The sequence below is a fragment of the Phragmites australis genome, chromosome 5 (assembly GCF_958298935.1).
Source record: "Phragmites australis chromosome 5, lpPhrAust1.1, whole genome shotgun sequence".
Classification (NCBI taxonomy): domain Eukaryota; kingdom Viridiplantae; phylum Streptophyta; class Magnoliopsida; order Poales; family Poaceae; genus Phragmites; species Phragmites australis.
In genome coordinates, this window is record NC_084925.1 from 6,563,354 (window position 1) to 6,571,752 (window position 8,399).

Here is an 8,399-nt window from a genome sequence, read left to right on the forward strand (position 1 = left end):
AGCTGCACGCACAGAGCCAGGACGGCGGGAGCCGAGCAACCAAACAGGCCCTATGTGCGCCTTTGGATTGGAGGATTTTTGTAGAATTCACTTTCTAAGGATTTTTTCCTATGAGGACTTTTGGAACATAGGAATAGAAAGGAAATATTCCTATGGAATTCTTTCCTATGCTCCAGTTTCAGAGGAAACTAAGAATGTGGTCAGATCTTTTGGAAAGAATCATAGGGGAAATGATTGCGTGCTCACGCGTCACTTGCTCCACTCGCATTGCTCGTGGCGGTCAAATTTCTGGCATTACATGTTCATCGGGAAGGAAACCAACAGAAATTACTATTTTGTTCAAATTCAAAGTGTTTTGCAGGTTCAGATTCCCATGTTTTTCCTATGGTACTGCCAAAGGCTTCTCTTCTATATTCCTATGTTTTCAATTCCTATAGGATTCAGAAAACGTGACACCTCAAATCCTATTTTTTCTATTCCTACATTTTTCCTATCCTGCATTCAAAAGGGACCCTAAGTTTTTTTTTTACATCACAGACAATAGCTCCAACTTCAAATCTATCTAGCTGCGGGGATTGTATCTTCTTTATAATATTTTGGCAGTCGGATGCAATGATGACATTCTAAAGATTTTGGTCGTTTGCGAAAACAACACCACATCGAACTGCCAAAGCTCCAGCCAGCTCTGGGTCTTCAACTCTATTCATAATCTTACAAAAAGTCTTTTTAAAGACCCCATCATGATCACGAATCACAGCTCCCACTCCCATATGAGGTGGATGTTTAAAGATGGCTGCATCCACATTAATCATCAACCATCCATCCGGCGATGATGTCCATTTAGGTACTGAGGAATTAGACTCACACCTATGAGATGTTGGTTGTCTGGTTAAGTGAAGCAAAACCATGTCTATATAAGCTTTTGCACGTTCAAACACAGAGTGAGGTTGCATCCAATTCTCACCGTTTCTAACTGCATTTCTTGCCTCCCAAATATGCCACACAGTAATTGTAAATGCTATGCTTCCTCTTCATTTGCTCCATCTAAGAAATCAAGAAGCCATTGTTTAATCGAAAGGAAAGCAAGGGACTTGCAGTTAATATTAAAGTATTTTCTTATCTGACACCATATTTTAGATGCATATTGGCAAAACAAAATGGCATGTTGTACTGTCTCTTCTCGTCCACAAAAGCAGCAAGCAACAGGAGCAGGAATGTGTCTTTGCTTTAGTTGTTCTCCAGTCGGCAAACAATCATGAGCCATTCGCCATAAGATTGTTTTCATTTTAGGTGGTTCTTTAATAGCCCATAGGTGTTTCCATGATTTAGATATTTCATATTGATGTGAGGTTTCACCTCTGCCATTTTCACTCAGAAATTTGTGGAGGCTTTCTAATCTTGTAAGGGAGTATGCTGGTTTGACAGTGTATATGTCTGATTTGCTGTATTTTCATGCAGGGAAATCCTCACAAGAAGTGTGGCATAAAGGAATCTGTAGAATCTTCTCAACATCATCTTCATTGAAGCATGATTGAACCATCTCTTCGTTCCAGTTACCTGTTGTCCCATCTATTAGAGAATGCACAGTTAAGTCATCAGATAGGGGGACAACTGGTTTAACTATGGGAGAATTTTGAATCCAATAATCCTTAGTAATTCAAATAGTTTTTCCATCTTCCACTTATGCGCGTTTGCCCGATTTTCTGAAAGGTAATATGGTAAGTCGATTGGTGGAGCTTCGATGTTGATAATCCAAAGGCTCCGACCACAACAGATCGAGAACCCTCGCAACCACTACACCACTACTTCGTGGTTATCAACCGTGTCAAGACGTGGTTGGTCTCGCTAAGAAGGCTTTTAATACAAACGAATCGATAATACAAGCAAGAACGGGTAGATGTAATCTGAATATTGCTAATTACTAATGAAGTACTCGAGTTTGGGGTTCAACAAACTGATAAATGACAAAACTGTCTAAAACAGAATAATCTAAGCTAAATCCGAACCTAAATTATGACGGTTATCCTATATTTATAGGAGGACATAAGGGGGTCAGCCTAGGGTTGTGCAGCTGTGGAAAGAGACGTGCACAACCTGAACTCCGAATCCGACATGATTACAAGACCCAACTAGGTCCAAAATGGTGACACAACATCTTATTCTTTTGACTCTGACTAAACTATAAGAAATATTTGGTCGAGCTCATATCCACTAGAAAAGGCTCGTCGTAAGCTTTCTAGAAAGTCCAAGATTGCCTAAAACGAACTTCGTATGAGAGAGTTATGTCCATTTTACTGACATGCTGTCTTGAGACTTGACCACAACCACGACTTCGACTAGAGCTCAGCCTCGAGTCCGAATAGACTTGGCTTTCGAGGGGCGACGTCCGGGTAATAGTGCTTCTCCCACGTTCCTAAGCAATAAAATATCACAAAAATTTAGTAGTAATCCATCCAAGGAAACATGAACAGCGAGAAATGAGTTCACCTGGTGGTCTAATTGTCATGCACGTGCTGTTGTAATTAGACCTTGTATGATTTGAGGATTATTGACGATATTGATCGTATCCGAAGGAGCCATAGGCTCATCACCCACTCTCCACAAAATACCTTTCATCAAGATTTCCCTACCATGCATAAGGCTTCGCCACATGAGCTTTTTGGCTGAGGTGCATTCCATAACGCGCCTTTTGGGAAATAACATCCTTTGAGCACTCTGGCACAAAGTGAATCAGAGGCTGTAAGGATTCTCCAGCATTGCTTTCCTAACATTGCTTGGTTGAAGAGTTGCATATCCCGAAACCCCATACCTCCCATAGCTTTTGGCGTCATCAACCACTCCCAGGAGCGCCAATACATTTTCTTTTTACCATTTTGAATGCCCCACTAGTGATTTGAGATTGTAGTTCTCATTCTCTCGCAAACATCAGCTGGCAGATGGAAACTACTCATAGTATACGTTGGGATTGCTTGGGTGATTGATTTCAACATCACTTCCTTGCCAGCCCTTGAGAGAGGGCGATCACTCCATGCTCTCATTTTCTTGCACATATGGTAAATTGAATCTTGTGGTAGATCTGCCTACCCAAGCAGGCATACCTAAATAATTTGCTTGCAGGACCTCACTATGGTCATTGAGGTATGTCTTCACTCTATCCTTGACTTGCTGTGGACAATGATCATCAAAGAAAATTGAAGATTTTTGAAAGCTAATCTGTTGTCCTGATCCTTCACTGTAAACATGGAGCACCTCATTTAGGGCTAGAAGGTTCTTGACATCCCCTCTAGTTAAGAGAATACTATCATCTGCAAAGAAAAGGTGGGATATTGCTGGTCCGCTTTTCCCATTTTTAATACCCTTCAATTTGCCTTCAGCATCTTTTTTTCTTAATTAAGCAAGATAAGCCCTCAGCACATAGAAGAAAGAGGTATGTGCTGATAGGATCTCCCTGCCGCAACCCCTTGTTGGGACAAAGGGCTGTGAGAGTTCATCATTAACCCAAACTGCATACCTCACATTTGTGACGCACCTCATCACTGTGTTGATCCAACCATCTGAGAACCCCATCTTGCTCATGACCCCTTCAAGGTATTTCCATTCAACTCGATTATAAGCCTTCATCATATCTATTCTCAGAGCAAAGAAAGGTGTATCAGATTTCTGTCTTCTAATTGTATGCATGCTTTTATGTGCAATTAAGACATTATCTGTTATGAGCCTGCCTGGAACAAAGGCACTTTGCTCACTAGAAATGATGTCAGGTAGGACGGTTTTCATCCTATTAGCTAGGACCTTTGAGGCAATTTTATAAAGAACATTGCACAAACTAATTGGACGAAAATTACTCAACCTCTCAGGCTTAGAGATCTTAGGAATTAAGACAATAGTTGTGTCACACAGCCATCCGGGATAACATCACCTTGTAGAAAGCTCCTAACAACTGAGCAGATTTCAGCCTGAAAAAATCCCAATGACGTTGATAAAACAGTGCTGGAAAACCATCGGGGCCAAGTGCCTGGTTGGTTCCATCTGGAATAAGGCTTCACGAATCTCCTCGTCAATATAAGGCTTGCACATCATTTCATTGGTGTTTTGATCTATCTTGTGTGGGAGCTTGGGACTTGGGGAATTGTGAGAACACTGGGCTCACGTTGTGGGCTGATCGAGCTGTGGCTGCCATTTATATATACATATACATATATATACATATACATATATATATATACATATATATATATGTATATGCAATGTTTTCAAAATTACATGGCATTTCAAATAATCGCAACAATAGGCTATCGTCGCTCATTCATCGGATGAGAGCAACGTCTCGCCCCATGAACGGGCAATACCTTTTGGGCCTCGCCAGTGAGGTAATAAAAAATCCGGTGAGGTGCCACATATCGCCCATTGACCGGGCAAAACCTTAGTCTCGCCCAATGAACACATGACAGCAAGGTCTCGCTCAATGAATGAGCGATATCTTGTTGTGGCCAAATTTATTTTTATTTGTGGTAGAATAAGCGTCTGTGCACCGTAATTTTTTTTGTTGTCGAATCGTCCAGTGTCATTAGATGTTCGTGCGGTATTTTGGATATCCGGATTTTATGGAAACATAAAGTTGAACATGGTAACATGGTGAATTTAATGGGAACCGTGACATACACGGATGGTGGCATATACAGTACATGATTATTATAACTTAAACAAGTACCACGTCTGAACTTAACATGCCTTAAGGAATATAAACAACAGAATTACAACATGTGGTCTACTAAGTGCAACATAGGTACTTTCCCTTCCTCGCTGCTTCTAGTCCTACCTCACGCGCCTGGTATGCTCTCTCGCTTCCTCTCCCTCTCTGCCTCACGGGCCTTTGCCATCATGAGGTTATGGTCTTCCCTAATCTTCTGCCGCTCTTCCTGAATGTGCTTGCGCATAGCCTCGCTCCTCCCTTCGGCTTCCATCTCATGGAAGTGTCTCCAAGCAGCGTAGTGCTGAGTGTGAAGGAAGAATACATCCACTTCTGACTGCTCAGTATCCAACCACTGTAAGAAGTCACATAGTGGTGGCGGTCACTGCAACCTCCTTCCATAGATGTAGAACTCGAAGGACTTCATGACCCTACAAAGGTCTCTACACCAACACATGGGCACTTCAACCCCATCAGGCGTAGTATCTGCTAAGTATTTCTTGAGGAAAGTATCAGATGCCATTTTCATCGGAATTGTGGAGGCCAGGGCTATTGGTTTGGTTGTACATGTGGCCAGGAGATCATCTTTTTATGCAGCAGATTCGTGCTGGTGCATGGACTAAGTTCGCAGAAATTTGCCCTGGGAAAGAAATTGATTCTGCAGTAAGGTGTGGTCATATCAACTAAAAACCTACTTCTGAAAAGCCTACATCTGAAAAGCCTACTTCTGAAAAACCTACTTTTGAAAATACTACTTTTGAAAAGCCTACATAGCTATGATTGCATCGTTCAGATGTACGATGGGAACATTCATGGGAGCGTCGATTCTTCCAAGGTCTTTTTGGTAGGGTGAGAACTATATCACCATGACCGTCTGTATCCTTTTTTGAAAACATTATACATTGTGACCTTCACATTTTTGCTAGTCTCCAATGATGACCCTAACAACTGCAAGTAAACGAGATGGGTCGATCCTCCTGTTCTGCAGCATATCCAAGATTATGTCCACCACATGCGAGACCAAATCTTTGACTTGCTGAGGGAGGTGGAGAATATACCAAGTCCTCCTATAATACACCTTGAGAACCCTTCTGTATGCATCGATCCCCGTAAGTGGCACACCAGGTAGATGCGATGTACCAAGCTCATCACCCTGTCCGAAGATGTGCGAGTAACCAGGGATCTAACTACCGTCCCTGGTGAGCAACTCCATGCATCTACTCTGCGCCTCTATGTCCCCGAGATCATCGATTTCTTCATATAGAACAACAAAGAAAACATGTTAGCACTGATAAAACGTGACATACATAACAATTGGTTATTCATGATGCGAGTGTCGTACCCGAGCTAGGACCTGATAACTCAAAGGACCTAGCTCCATGGAGGAAGGCTGTGTGGACCCACTGCCGGGGTAAAAGTGGTCACCGGCACCGGTGAACACTGGCTTGGATGGTGTGACGTCGTAGGGGGTCACCGGTGCTAGAGAAAGAATGCCTAGCCTAGGCACCACTATAATGCGGGTCACTGGCCTGGGAGAAGGACTACCTCGCCGAGTTGCCATCGTAGTAGGGGTCAGAAATCAGGGTGAAAGATGGCCTTGACGGCTCGGCAACGAAGGTTGGATATACCGGTGGGTGCGGCGGCTTGGTGAACATGGCCGATGGGCGTGGCGGGGGAGGAGCTGATGCTCGTGCTCCCATCGCAACGTCTAAGTACGACCTGCTGCTGAGCAACCAGATGACCTTGTTCACATGCTGGATAATCCAACCTAATACTGCTCTCACCTCGGTCTTGGGGACCTCAAGGCCATTATCGATTCGCACCTTGGTCGCCCATGCCTCGACCTCAACCTGGTGCAGAATATCCCTCTTCAGAGAAAAGTTTCATTTGATTGCACAATTTTTTTGTACCAACAAGTGTAGTAAATGAGGAGTTATGTACTAATGTATGTACCTCAAGCAAACGCGCGTGGTCCCTATGTGTCGGGTACGTATTGCGAACATTCAGCATGTGCCGCAAAAGCTCAGTCAGTGTGTACGTGACCCAGATCTGCATCCGAGCCACTAAACAGGACAAGTACTCTGTGTACGCCTCCTCAGTAGGGATGTATATTGAACCCATGGGTTCAAGTACCCACAGGTTCTATGCCCGACGGGTTTGGGTTTTGGTTCTATTTTTCCTCATGGGTCTAGCGGGTTGGGTAACCGAACTGGATTGGGTCAGGGTCGGGTTTTAGATTTCACCCGCAGGTGTCCATCGAGCCACTCGAATTTGAGTTATCAACCTCAGCCCAACGGCGAGCGGCCCGACCCATCCAAGTTTCATGCAGCCATGCCTCCAGTCCTCCACCGGTGAGTTATGACTTCATTAATCCATCCAGATCTAGTTCTCTACACTCCATGCCACCACGCGAGTATGTGTCGACGCTTACCAAGATCCAATAGATCGCTGGACTGCCACAACTCCATGCCTACATCGCGTCTCATCGTCTCCACCGCGTCTTCGACTGCTCATCATGTCATCTCCACCATGGCCACCCTTTTTTGTTTGTTTTCACCGAAGATTTGAAGCAGACTGCGTGAGGTAGGCAGAAGTGGACAACCGATGGTAGGAGGCACGTAGGAGCTGGAGGGCATCATGGAGAGATGTCCAAGGAAGTGAGTTACCCATCCTAGCATCAGATTGGAAAATTCCCTAATTTTTTTTGGAGAAATGTCGCGGTTGTGAAACCCCCTAATTACTTGCTTTTGTGTTTCACCATGTGTTTCCTTCCATGTCTCATGCAACATGCTGTGTTTTTTCTTTCTTTCTTGAAATCTTTTTGTTTGTGATTTTAGTGACCTTTGTTCTCTATTTCTCTCAAATTCCCATATTTGCGTGCTGAAAGTGAACATTTCAATGTGATGGATGCAAGTAGAAGGTCAAGAAGATCCTCCACAAAATTGATAGTAAGATTGAAAGACTTGAAGGGAGGAGTCTGCTGCTTCTGCCTACCATGGTCTTTCCTGAACAACAGCCACTCGATATGATGATTCTTCCACCTTTCTATTCTTTCATGATTTGTAATGGATTTAGTTTAGCGTCCATGCATGTAAATTGTGTTTCTTTGATGATGGCCGATAAAGACCCTTTCTGTTGTAAGACTCAACGGGTACCCACTGGGTTTTGGGTCCCTGCTGGGTTTAGGCGCAAAGGCACTTTTCAACACGATTAGTAATTTGAGTGCGGGTCAAGTTTTGATTTTCGTGTTTCATGGCAGGCGGATTTTGGCTGAACCCGCACCCGACCCAACCAGTTTCTATCCCTACTTGTCGGGGGATAATCCCTAACAATGAATCCATGGTATACCCTACGTCCTATGTATTTTCTTAAGGATTGGATGAACTTGTTACAAAATGTGTTTTTTGCTATCCAACAAGCCAGGTCCTCCCCCCTTTATATAACAGGAGAAAAGGTGCGCATACAAATGGGCCATGCCAAACTTCATGACAGATCTACACCTAACGAAGCCAACTAGTCCTATCTCATCATGATAAAGGATAGGCATACATGCCCTGCTCTAGTCGCCCTGCATGCCCTGTCCCCTCATCGAGCAATGTCACACTCGTCTACATGGCCATCCCGTAGCATAAATGCTATGGGACTGGTCACTGCACCACCGCACCTGCCCACGATCTTGCTCGCTAAAAGGGAGTGCCTGAGGAAGAAA